This window comes from Phyllobates terribilis, unplaced genomic scaffold (genome assembly GCF_046119375.1).
Source record: "Phyllobates terribilis strain yellow unplaced genomic scaffold, ASM4611937v1 Scaffold_2__4_contigs__length_985480577, whole genome shotgun sequence".
NCBI lineage: Eukaryota > Metazoa > Chordata > Amphibia > Anura > Dendrobatidae > Phyllobates > Phyllobates terribilis.
The window spans coordinates 570,949,943-570,964,194 of NW_027362762.1; positions in this window are offsets into that span (position 1 = coordinate 570,949,943).

Sequence of the window (14,252 nt, forward strand, 5' to 3'; positions counted from 1 at the left end):
TCTGGATTTTTGAAAATTTCACTTTTTTTGTGAAAATATCCACTAAATGAGAGAATAATATGTGTGAGGGTACCCCAGGAGAGTTCCAAATGTGTGTGGGTAGAATATATTCCACGGGGGTAAAATTTAAAAAAGTTGAAAATTTTTTATTCTTGGACTGAGTCTTTTTTCCGGCGTTTATCAGACTTTCAGATAGGGCAACTGTCAATGAGCATTCCGATTTCAGTTCCAGAGCGATTCGCCCAATGAGTCCTTGATATTTAGTCGTTTTCAGCCAATTTTCTGGATTTTTGAAAATTTCACATTTTTTGTGAAAATATCCACTAAATGAGGGAATAATATGTGTGAGGGTACCCCAGGAGAGTTCCAAATGTGTGTGGGTAAAATATATATCCCACGGGGGTAAAATTGAAAAAAGTTGAAAAAATTTTTTTTTTGCACTTAGCCATTTTTCCGGCGTTTATCAGACTTTCAGATAGGGCAAATGTCAGTGAGTGTTCCGATTTCAGTTCCAGAGCGATTCGCCCAATGAGTCCTTGATATTTAGTCGTTTTCAGCCAATTTTCGGGATTTTTGAAAATTTCACTTTTTTGTGAAAATATCCTCTAAATGAGGGAATAATATGTGTGAGGGTACCCCAGGAGAGTTCCAAATGTGTGTGGGTAGAATATATTCCACGGGGGTAAAACTGAAAAAAGTTGAAAATTTTTTTTTCTTGGACTTAGTCATTATTCCGGCATTTATCAGACTTTCAGATAGGGGAAATGTCAGTGAGCATTCCGATTTCAGTTCCAGAGCCATTTGCCCAATGAGTCCTTGATATTTAGTCGTTTTCAGCCAATTTTCTGGATTTTTGAAAATTTCACTTTTTTTGTGAAAATATCCACTAAATGAGAGAATAATATGTGTGAGGGTACCCCAGGAGAGTTCCAAATGTGTGTGGGTAGAATATATATCCCACGGGGGTAAAATTTAAAAAAGTTGAAAACATTTTTTTCTTGGACTTAGTCATTTTTCCGGCGTTTATCAGACTTTCAGATGGGGGAAATGTCAGTGAGCGTTCTTATTTCAGTTCCAAAGCGATTCGCCCAATGAGTCCATAATATTTAGTCGTTTTCAGCCAATTTTCTGGATTTTTGAAAATTTCACTTTTTTGTGAAAATATCCACTAAATGAGAGAATAATATGTGTGAAGGTACCCCAGGAGAGTTCCAAATGTGTGTGGGTAGAACATATATCCCACGGGGGTAAAATTGAAAAAAGTTGAAAATTTTTTTTTTCTTGGACTAAGTCATTTTTCCGGCGTTTATCAGACTTTCAGATAGGGGAAATGTCAGTGAGCGTTCCGATTTCAGTTCCAGAGCGATTCGCCCAATGAGTCCTTGATATTTAGTCGTTTTCAGCCAATTTTCTGGATTTTTGAAAATTTCACTTTTTTTGTGAAAATATCCACTAAATGAGGGAATAATATGTGTGAGAGTACCCCAGGAGAGTTCCAAATGTGTGTGGGTAGAATATATATCCCACGGGGGTAAAATTGAAAAAAGTTGAAAATTTTTTTTTTCTTGGACTAAGTCATTTTTCCGGCGTTTATCAGACTTTCAGATAGGGGAAATGTCAGTGAGCATTCCGATTTCAGTTCCAGAGCGATTCGCCCAATGAGTCCTTGATATTTAGTCATTTTCAGCCAATTTTCTGGATTTTTGAAAATTTCACTTTTTTGTGAAAATATCCACTAAATGAGGGAATAATATGTGTGAGGGTACCCCAGGAGAGTTCCATATGTGTGTGGGTAGAATATATATCCCACGGGGGTAAAATTGAAAAAAGTTGAAAACATTTTTTATTTGGACTTAGTCATTTTTCCGGCGTTTATCAGACTTTCAGATAGGGCAACTGTCAGTGAGCGTTCCGATTTCAGTTCCAGCGCGATTCGCCCAATGAGTCCTTGATATTTAGTCGTTTTCAGCCAATTTTCTGGATTTTTGAAAATTTCACTTTTTTTGTGAAAATATCCACTAAATGAGGGAATAATATGTGTGAGGGTACCCCAGGAGAGTTCCAAATGTGTGTGGGTAGAATATATATCCCACGGGGGTAAAATTGAAAAAAGTTGAAAATTTTTTTTTTCTTGGACTAAGTCAGTTTTCCGGCGTTTATCAGACTTTCAGATAGGGGAAATGTCAGTGAGCATTTCGATTTCAGTTCCAGAGCGATTCGCCCAATGAGTCCTTGATATTTAGTCATTTTCAGCCAATTTTCTGGATTTTTGAAAATTTCACTTTTTTGTGAAAATATCCACTAAATGAGGGAATAATATGTGTGAGGGTACCCCTGGAGAGTTCCATATGTGTGTGGGTAGAATATATATCCCACAGGGGTAAAATTGAAAAAAGTTGAAAACATTTTTTATTTGGACTTAGTCATTTTTCCGGCGTTTATCAGACTTTCAGATAGGGCAACTGTCAGTGAGCATTCCGATTTCAGTTCCAGAGCCATTTGCCCAATGAGTCCTTGATATTTAGTCGTTTTCAGCCAATTTTCTGGATTTTTGAAAATTTCACTTTTTTTGTGAAAATATCCACTAAATGAGAGAATAATATGTGTGAGGGTACCCCAGGAGAGTTCCAAATGTGTGTGGGTAGAATATATATCCCACGGGGGTAAAATTTAAAAAAGTTGAAAACATTTTTTTCTTGGACTTAGTCATTTTTCCGGCGTTTATCAGACTTTCAGATGGGGGAAATGTCAGTGAGCGTTCTTATTTCAGTTCCAAAGCGATTCGCCCAATGAGTCCATAATATTTAGTCGTTTTCAGCCAATTTTCTGGATTTTTGAAAATTTCACTTTTTTGTGAAAATATCCACTAAATGAGAGAATAATATGTGTGAGGGTACCCCAGGAGAGTTCCAAATGTGTGTGGGTAGAATATATATCCCACGGGGGTAAAATTGAAAAAAGTTGTAAATTTTTTTTTTCTTGGACTAAGTCATTTTTCCGGCGTTTATCAGACTTTCAGATAGGGGAAATGTCAGTGAGCATTCCGATTTCAGTTCCAGAGCGATTCGCCCAATGAGTCCTTGATATTTAGTCATTTTCAGCCAATTTTCTGGATTTTTGAAAATTTCACTTTTTTGTGAAAATATCCACTAAATGAGGGAATAATATGTGTGAGGGTACCCCAGGAGAGTTCCATATGTGTGTGGGTAGAATATATATCCCACAGGGTTAAAATTGAAAAAAGTTGAAAACATTTTTTATTTGGACTTAGTCATTTTTCCGGCGTTTATCAGACTTTCAGATGGGGGAAATGTAAGTGAGCCTTCCGATTTCAGTTCCAGAGCGATTCGCCCAATGAGTCCTTGATATTTAGTCGTTTTCAGCCAATTTTCTGGATTTTTGAAAATTTCACTTTTTTGTGAAAATATCCACTAAATGAGGGAATAATATGTGTGAGGGTACCCCAGGAGAGTTCCAAATGTGTGTGGGTAGAATATATATCCCTCGGGGGTAAAATTGAAGAAAGTTGAAAAAAAATTTTTTTTGGACTTAGTCATTTTTCCGGCGTTTATCAGACTTTCAGATAGGGGAAATGTCAGTGAGCATTTCGATTTCAGTTCCAGAGCGATTCGCCCAATGAGTCCTTGATATTTAGTCATTTTCAGCCAATTTTCTGGATTTTTGAAAATTTCACTTTTTTGTGAAAATATCCACTAAATGAGGGAATAATATGTGTGAGGGTACCCCTGGAGAGTTCCATATGTGTGTGGGTAGAATATATATCCCACAGGGGTAAAATTGAAAAAAATTGAAAACATTTTTTATTTGGACTTAGTCATTTTTCCGGCGTTTATCAGACTTTCAGATAGGGCAACTGTCAGTGAGCATTCCGATTTCAGTTCCAGAGCCATTTGCCCAATGAGTCCTTGATATTTAGTCGTTTTCAGCCAATTTTCTGGATTTTTGAAAATTTCACTTTTTTTGTGAAAATATCCACTAAATGAGAGAATAATATGTGTGAGGGTACCCCAGGAGAGTTCCAAATGTGTGTGGGTAGAATATATATCCCACGGGGGTAAAATTTAAAAAAGTTGAAAACATTTTTTTCTTGGACTTAGTCATTTTTCCGGCGTTTATCAGACTTTCAGATGGGGGAAATGTCAGTGAGCGTTCTTATTTCAGTTCCAAAGCGATTCGCCCAATGAGTCCATAATATTTAGTCGTTTTCAGCCAATTTTCTGGATTTTTGAAAATTTCACTTTTTTGTGAAAATATCCACTAAATGAGAGAATAATATGTGTGAGGGTACCCCAGGAGAGTTCCAAATGTGTGTGGGTAGAATATATATCCCACGGGGGTAAAATTGAAAAAAGTTGTAAATTTTTTTTTTCTTGGACTAAGTCATTTTTCCGGCGTTTATCAGACTTTCAGATAGGGGAAATGTCAGTGAGCATTCCGATTTCAGTTCCAGAGCGATTCGCCCAATGAGTCCTTGATATTTAGTCATTTTCAGCCAATTTTCTGGATTTTTGAAAATTTCACTTTTTTGTGAAAATATCCACTAAATGAGGGAATAATATGTGTGAGGGTACCCCAGGAGAGTTCCATATGTGTGTGGGTAGAATATATATCCCACAGGGTTAAAATTGAAAAAAGTTGAAAACATTTTTTATTTGGACTTAGTCATTTTTCCGGCGTTTATCAGACTTTCAGATGGGGGAAATGTAAGTGAGCCTTCCGATTTCAGTTCCAGAGCGATTCGCCCAATGAGTCCTTGATATTTAGTCGTTTTCAGCCAATTTTCTGGATTTTTGAAAATTTCACTTTTTTGTGAAAATATCCACTAAATGAGGGAATAATATGTGTGAGGGTACCCCAGGAGAGTTCCAAATGTGTGTGGGTAGAATATATATCCCTCGGGGGTAAAATTGAAGAAAGTTGAAAAAAAATTTTTTTTGGACTTAGTCATTTTTCCGGCGTTTATCAGACTTTCAGATAGGGGAAATGTCAGTGAGCATTTCGATTTCAGTTCCAGAGCGATTCGCCCAATGAGTCCTTGATATTTAGTCATTTTCAGCCAATTTTCTGGATTTTTGAAAATTTCACTTTTTTGTGAAAATATCCACTAAATGAGGGAATAATATGTGTGAGGGTACCCCTGGAGAGTTCCATATGTGTGTGGGTAGAATATATATCCCACAGGGGTAAAATTGAAAAAAATTGAAAACATTTTTTATTTGGACTTAGTCATTTTTCCGGCGTTTATCAGACTTTCAGATAGGGCAACTGTCAGTGAGCATTCCGATTTCAGTTCCAGAGCCATTTGCCCAATGAGTCCTTGATATTTAGTCGTTTTCAGCCAATTTTCTGGATTTTTGAAAATTTCACTTTTTTTGTGAAAATATCCACTAAATGAGAGAATAATATGTGTGAGGGTACCCCAGGAGAGTTCCAAATGTGTGTGGGTAGAATATATATCCCACGGGGGTAAAATTTAAAAAAGTTGAAAACATTTTTTTCTTGGACTTAGTCATTTTTCCGGCGTTTATCAGACTTTCAGATGGGGGAAATGTCAGTGAGCGTTCTTATTTCAGTTCCAAAGCGATTCGCCCAATGAGTCCATAATATTTAGTCGTTTTCAGCCAATTTTCTGGATTTTTGAAAATTTCACTTTTTTGTGAAAATATCCACTAAATGAGAGAATAATATGTGTGAGGGTACCCCAGGAGAGTTCCAAATGTGTGTGGGTAGAACATATATCCCACGGGGGTAAAATTAAAAAAAGTTGAAAAAAATTTTTTTTGGACTTAGTCATTTTTCCGGCGTTTATCAGACTTTCAGATGGGGGAAATGTAAGTGAGCCTTCCGATTTCAGTTCCAGAGCGATTCGCCCAATGAGTCCTTGATATTTAGTCGTTTTCAGCCAATTTTCTGGATTTTTGAAAATTTCACATTTTTTGTGAAAATATCCACTAAATGAGGGAATAATATGTGTGAGGGTACCCCAGGAGAGTTCCAAATGTGTGTGAGTAGAATATATATCCCACGGGGGTAAAATTGAAAAAAGTTGAAAACATTCTTTATTTGGACTAAGTCATTTTTCCGGCGTTTATCAGATTTTCAGATAGGGCAACTGTCAGTGAGCGTTCCGATTTCAGTTCCAGAGCGATTCGCCCAATGAGTCCTTGATATTTAGTCGTTTTCAGCCAATTTTCTGGATTTTTGAAAATTTCACTTTTTTTGTGAAAATATCCACTAAATGAGGGAATAATATGTGTGAGGGTACCCCAGGAGAGTTCCAAATGTGTGTGGGTAGAATATATATCCCACGGAGGTAAAATTGAAAAAAGTTGAAATTTTTTTTTTTCGTATTTAGTCATTTTTCCGGCGTTTATCAGACTTTCAGATAGGGCAAATGTCAGTGAGTGTTCCGATTTCAGTTCCAGAGCTATTCGCCCAATGAGTCCTTGATATTTAGTCGTTTTCAGCCAATTTTCGGGATTTTTGAAAATTTCACTTTTTTGTGAAAATATCCTCTAAATGAGGGAATAATATGTGTGAGGGTACCCCAGGAGAGTTCCAAATGTGTGTGGGTAGAATATATTCCACGGGGGTAAAACTGAAAAAAGTTGAAAAATTTTTTTTCTTGGACTTAGTCATTTTTCCGGCATTTATCAGACTTTCAGATAGGGGAAATGTCAGTGAGCATTCCGATTTCAGTTCCAGAGCCATTTGCCCAATGAGTCCTTGATATTTAGTCGTTTTCAGCCAATTTTCTGGATTTTTGAAAATTTCACTTTTTTGTGAAAATATCCTCTAAATGAGGGAATAATATGTGTGAGGGTACCCCAGGAGAGTTCCAAATGTGTGTGGGTAGAATATATTCCACGGGGGTAAAACTGAAGAAAGTTGAAAAATTTTTTTTCTTGGACTTAGTCATTTTTCCGGCGTTTATCAGACTTTCAGATGGGGGAAATGTCAGTGAGCATTCTTATTTCAGTTCCAAAGCGATTCGCCCAATGAGTCCATAATATTTAGTCGTTTTCAGCCAATTTTCTGGATTTTTGAAAATTTCACTTTTTTGTGAAAATATCCACTAAATGAGAGAATAATATGTGTGAGGGTACCCCAGGAGAGTTCCAAATGTTTGTGGGTAGAACATATATCCCACGGGGGTAAAATTGAAAAAAGTTGAAAATTTTTTTTTTCTTGGACTAAGTCATTTTTCCGGCGTTTATCAGACTTTCAGATAGGGGAAATGTCAGTGAGCATTTCGATTTCAGTTCCAGAGCGATTCGCCCAATGAGTCCTTGATATTTAGTCATTTTCAGCCAATTTTCTGGATTTTTGAAAATTTCACTTTTTTGTGAAAATATCCACTAAATGAGGGAATAATATGTGTGAGGGTACCCCAGGAGAGTTCCATATGTGTGTGGGTAGAATATATATCCCACAGGGGTAAAATTGAAAAAAGTTAAAAACATTTTTTATTTGGACTTAGTCATTTTTCCGGCGTTTATCAGACTTTCAGATAGGGCAACTGTCAGTGAGCATTCCGATTTCAGTTCCAGAGCCATTTGCCCAATGAGTCCTTGATATTTAGTCGTTTTCAGCCAATTTTATGGATTTTTGAAAATTTCACTTTTTTTGTGAAAATATCCACTAAATGAGAGAATAATATGTGTGAGGGTACCCCAGGAGAGTTCCAAATGTGTGTGGGTAGAATATATATCCCACGGGGGTAAAATTGAAAAAAGTTGAAAATTTTTTTTTTCTTGGACTAAGTCATTTTTCCGGCGTTTATCAGACTTTCAGATAGGGGAAATGTCAGTGAGCATTCCGATTTCAGTTCCAGAGCGATTCGCCCAATGAGTCCTTGATATTTAGTCATTTTCAGCCAATTTTCTGGATTTTTGAAAATTTCACTTTTTTGTGAAAATATCCACTAAATGAGGGAATAATATGTGTGAGGGTACCCCAGGAGAGTTCCATATGTGTGTGGGTAGAATATATATCCCACAGGGGTAAAATTGAAAAAAGTTGAAAACATTTTTTATTTGGACTTAGTCATTTTTCCGGCGTTTATCAGACTTTCAGATAGGGCAACTGTCAGTGAGCGTTCCGATTTCAGTTCCAGAGTGATTCGCCCAATGAGTCCTTGATATTTAGTCATTTTCAGCCAATTTTCTGGATTTTTGAAAATTTCACTTTTTTTGTGAAAATATCCACTAAATGAGGGAATAATATGTGTGAGGGTACCACAGGAGAGTTCCAAATGCGTGTGGGTAGAATATATTCCACGGGGGTAAAACTGAAAAAAGTTGAAAAATTTTTTTTCTTGGACTTAGTCATTTTTCCGGCATTTATCAGACTTTCAGATAGGGGAAATGTCAGTGAGCATTCCGATTTCAGTTCCAGAGCGATTCGCCCAATGAGTCCTTGATATTTAGTCATTTTCAGCCAATTTTCTGGATTTTTGAAAATTTCACTTTTTTGTGAAAATATCCACTAAATGAGGGAATAATATGTGTGAGGGCACCCTAGGAGAGTTCCATATGTGTGTGGGTAGAATATATATCCCACAGGGGTAAAATTGAAAAAAGTTGAAAACATTTTTTATTTGGACTAAGTCATTTTTCCGGCGTTTATCAGACTTTCAGATAGGGCAACTGTCAGTGAGCGTTCCGATTTCAGTTCCAGAGCGATTCGCCCAATGAGTCCTTGATATTTAGTCGTTTTCAGCCAATTTTCTGGATTTTTGAAAATTTCACTTTTTTTGTGAAAATATCCACTAAATGAGGGAATAATATGTGTGAGGGTACCCCAGGAGAGTTCCAAATGTGTGTGGGTAGAATATATATCCCACGGAGGTAAAATTGAAAAAAGTTGAAATTTTTTTTTTTCGTACTTAGTCATTTTTCCGGCGTTTATCAGACTTTCAGATAGGTCAAATGTCAGTGAGTGTTCCGATTTCAGTTCCAGAGCTATTCGCCCAATGAGTCCTTGATATTTAGTCGTTTTCAGCCAATTTTCGGGATTTTTGAAAATTTCACTTTTTTGTGAAAATATCCTCTAAATGAGGGAATAATATGTGTGAGGGTACCCCAGGAGAGTTCCAAATGTGTGTGGGTAGAATATATTCCACGGGGGTAAAACTGAAAAAAGTTGAAAAAATTTTTTTCTTGGACTTAGTCATTTTTCCGGCATTTATCAGACTTTCAGATAGGGGAAATGTCAGTGAGCATTCCGATTTCAGTTCCAGAGCCATTTGCCCAATGAGTCCTTGATATTTAGTCGTTTTCAGCCAATTTTCTGGATTTTTGAAAATTTCACTTTTTTGTGAAAATATCCTCTAAATGAGGGAATAATATGTGTGAGGGGACCCCAGGAGAGTTCCAAATGTGTGTGGGTAGAATATATTCCACGGGGGTAAAACTGAAGAAAGTTGAAAAATTTTTTTTCTTGGACTTAGTCATTTTTCCGGCGTTTATCAGACTTTCAGATGGGGGAAATGTCAGTGAGCATTCTTATTTCAGTTCCAAAGCGATTCGCCCAATGAGTCCATAATATTTAGTCGTTTTCAGCCAATTTTCTGGATTTTTGAAAATTTCACTTTTTTGTGAAAATATCCACTAAATGAGGGAATAATATGTGTGAGGGTACCCCAGGAGAGTTCCATATGTGTGTGGGTAGAATATATATCCCACAGGGGTAAAATTGAAAAAAGTTGAAAACATTTTTTATTTGGAATTAGTCATTTTTCCGGCGTTTATCAGACCTTCAGATAGGGCAACTGTCAGTGAGCATTCCGATTTCAGTTCCAGAGCCATTTGCCCAATGAGTCCTTGATATTTAGTCGTTTTCAGCCAATTTTCTGGATTTTTGAAAATTTCACTTTTTTTGTGAAAATATCCACTAAATGAGAGAATAATATGTGTGAGGGTACCCCAGGAGAGTTCCAAATGTGTGTGGGTAGAATATATATCCCACGGGGGTAAAATTGAAAAAAGTTGAAAATTTTTTTTTTCTTGGACTAAGTCATTTTTCCGGCGTTTATCAGACTTTCAGATAGGGGAAATGTCAGTGAGCATTCCGATTTCAGTTCCAGAGCGATTCGCCCAATGAGTCCTTGATATTTAGTCATTTTCAGCCAATTTTCTGGATTTTTGAAAATTTCACTTTTTTGTGAAAATATCCACTAAATGAGGGAATAATATGTGTGAGGGCACCCTAGGAGAGTTCCATATGTGTGTGGGTAGAATATATATCCCACAGGGGTAAAATTGAAAAAAGTTGAAAACATTTTTTATGTGGACTTAGTCATTTTTCCGGTGTTTATCAGACTTTCAGATAGGGCAACTGTCAGTGAGCGTTCCGATTTCAGTTCCAGAGCGATTCGCCCAATGAGTCCTTGATATTTAGTCGTTTTCAGCCAATTTTCTGGATTTTTGAAAATTTCACTTTTTTTGTGAAAATATCCACTAAATGAGGGAATAATATGTGTGAGGGTACCCCAGGAGAGTTCCAAATGTGTGTGGGTAGAATATATATCCCACGGGGGTAAAATTGAAAAAAGTTGAAAATTTTTTTTTTCTTGGACTAAGTCATTTTTCCGGCGTTTATCAGACTTTCAGATAGGGGAAATGTCAGTGAGCATTTCGATTTCAGTTCCAGAGCGATTCGCCCAATGAGTCCTTGATATTTAGTCATTTTCAGCCAATTTTCTGGATTTTTGAAAATTTCACTTTTTTGTGAAAATATCCACTAAATGAGGGAATAATATGTGTGAGGGTACCCCAGGAGAGTTCCATATGTGTGTGGGTAGAATATATATCCCACAGGGGTAAAATTGAAAAAAGTTGAAAACATTTTTTATTTGGACTAAGTCATTTTTCCGGCGTTTATCAGATTTTCAGATAGGGCAACTGTCAGTGAGCGTTCCGATTTCAGTTCCAGAGCGATTCGCCCAATGAGTCCTTGATATTTAGTCGTTTTCAGCCAATTTTCTGGATTTTTGAAAATTTCACTTTTTTTGTGAAAATATCCACTAAATGAGGGAATAATATGTGTGAGGGTACCCCAGGAGAGTTCCAAATGTGTGTGGGTAGAATATATATCCCACGGAGGTAAAATTGAAAAAAGTTGAAATTTTTTTTTTTCGTATTTAGTCATTTTTCCGGCGTTTATCAGACTTTCAGATAGGGCAAATGTCAGTGAGTGTTCCGATTTCAGTTCCAGAGCTATTCGCCCAATGAGTCCTTGATATTTAGTCGTTTTCAGCCAATTTTCGGGATTTTTGAAAATTTCACTTTTTTGTGAAAATATCCTCTAAATGAGGGAATAATATGTGTGAGGGTACCCCAGGAGAGTTCCAAATGTGTGTGGGTAGAATATATTCCACGGGGGTAAAACTGAAAAAAGTTGAAAAATTTTTTTTCTTGGACTTAGTCATTTTTCCGGCATTTATCAGACTTTCAGATAGGGGAAATGTCAGTGAGCATTCCGATTTCAGTTCCAGAGCCATTTGCCCAATGAGTCCTTGATATTTAGTCGTTTTCAGCCAATTTTCTGGATTTTTGAAAATTTCACTTTTTTGTGAAAATATCCTCTAAATGAGGGAATAATATGTGTGAGGGTACCCCAGGAGAGTTCCAAATGTGTGTGGGTAGAATATATTCCACGGGGGTAAAACTGAAGAAAGTTGAAAAATTTTTTTTCTTGGACTTAGTCATTTTTCCGGCGTTTATCAGACTTTCAGATGGGGGAAATGTCAGTGAGCATTCTTATTTCAGTTCCAAAGCGATTCGCCCAATGAGTCCATAATATTTAGTCGTTTTCAGCCAATTTTCTGGATTTTTGAAAATTTCACTTTTTTGTGAAAATATCCACTAAATGAGAGAATAATATGTGTGAGGGTACCCCAGGAGAGTTCCAAATGTTTGTGGGTAGAACATATATCCCACGGGGGTAAAATTGAAAAAAGTTGAAAATTTTTTTTTTCTTGGACTAAGTCATTTTTCCGGCGTTTATCAGACTTTCAGATAGGGGAAATGTCAGTGAGCATTTCGATTTCAGTTCCAGAGCGATTCGCCCAATGAGTCCTTGATATTTAGTCATTTTCAGCCAATTTTCTGGATTTTTGAAAATTTCACTTTTTTGTGAAAATATCCACTAAATGAGGGAATAATATGTGTGAGGGTACCCCAGGAGAGTTCCATATGTGTGTGGGTAGAATATATATCCCACAGGGGTAAAATTGAAAAAAGTTAAAAACATTTTTTATTTGGACTTAGTCATTTTTCCGGCATTTATCAGACTTTCAGATAGGGCAACTGTCAGTGAGCATTCCGATTTCAGTTCCAGAGCCATTTGCCCAATGAGTCCTTGATATTTAGTCGTTTTCAGCCAATTTTATGGATTTTTGAAAATTTCACTTTTTTTGTGAAAATATCCACTAAATGAGAGAATAATATGTGTGAGGGTACCCCAGGAGAGTTCCAAATGTGTGTGGGTAGAATATATATCCCACGGGGGTAAAATTGAAAAAAGTTGAAAATTTTTTTTTTCTTGGACTAAGTCATTTTTCCGGCGTTTATCAGACTTTCAGATAGGGGAAATGTCAGTGAGCATTCCGATTTCAGTTCCAGAGCGATTCGCCCAATGAGTCCTTGATATTTAGTCATTTTCAGCCAATTTTCTGGATTTTTGAAAATTTCACTTTTTTGTGAAAATATCCACTAAATGAGGGAATAATATGTGTGAGGGTACCCCAGGAGAGTTCCATATGTGTGTGGGTAGAATATATATCCCACAGGGGTAAAATTGAAAAAAGTTGAAAACATTTTTTATTTGGACTTAGTCATTTTTCCGGCGTTTATCAGACTTTCAGATAGGGCAACTGTCAGTGAGCGTTCCGATTTCAGTTCCAGAGTGATTCGCCCAATGAGTCCTTGATATTTAGTCATTTTCAGCCAATTTTCTGGATTTTTGAAAATTTCACTTTTTTTGTGAAAATATCCACTAAATGAGGGAATAATATGTGTGAGGGTACCCCAGGAGAGTTCCAAATGCGTGTGGGTAGAATATATTCCACGGGGGTAAAACTGAAAAAAGTTGAAAAATTTTTTTTCTTGGACTTAGTCATTTTTCCGGCATTTATCAGACTTTCAGATAGGGGAAATGTCAGTGAGCATTCCGATTTCAGTTCCAGAGCGATTCGCCCAATGAGTCCTTGATATTTAGTCATTTTCAGCCAATTTTCTGGATTTTTGAAAATTTCACTTTTTTGTGAAAATATCCACTAAATGAGGGAATAATATGTGTGAGGGCACCCTAGGAGAGTTCCATATGTGTGTGGGTAGAATATATATCCCACAGGGGTAAAATTGAAAAAAGTTGAAAACATTTTTTATTTGGACTAAGTCATTTTTCCGGCGTTTATCAGACTTTCAGATAGGGCAACTGTCAGTGAGCGTTCCGATTTCAGTTCCAGAGCGATTCGCCCAATGAGTCCTTGATATTTAGTCGTTTTCAGCCAATTTTCTGGATTTTTGAAAATTTCACTTTTTTTGTGAAAATATCCACTAAATGAGGGAATAATATGTGTGAGGGTACCCCAGGAGAGTTCCAAATGTGTGTGGGTAGAATATATATCCCACGGAGGTAAAATTGAAAAAAGTTGAAATTTTTTTTTTTCGTACTTAGTCATTTTTCCGGCGTTTATCAGACTTTCAGATAGGTCAAATGTCAGTGAGTGTTCCGATTTCAGTTCCAGAGCTATTCGCCCAATGAGTCCTTGATATTTAGTCGTTTTCAGCCAATTTTCGGGATTTTTGAAAATTTCACTTTTTTGTGAAAATATCCTCTAAATGAGGGAATAATATGTGTGAGGGTACCCCAGGAGAGTTCCAAATGTGTGTGGGTAGAATATATTCCACGGGGGTAAAACTGAAAAAAGTTGAAAAAATTTTTTTCTTGGACTTAGTCATTTTTCCGGCATTTATCAGACTTTCAGATAGGGGAAATGTCAGTGAGCATTCCGATTTCAGTTCCAGAGCCATTTGCCCAATGAGTCCTTGATATTTAGTCGTTTTCAGCCAATTTTCTGGATTTTTGAAAATTTCACTTTTTTGTGAAAATATCCTCTAAATGAGGGAATAATATGTGTGAGGGTACCCCAGGAGAGTTCCAAATGTGTGTGGGTAGAATATATTCCACGGAGGTAAAACTGAAGAAAGTTGAAAAATTTTTTT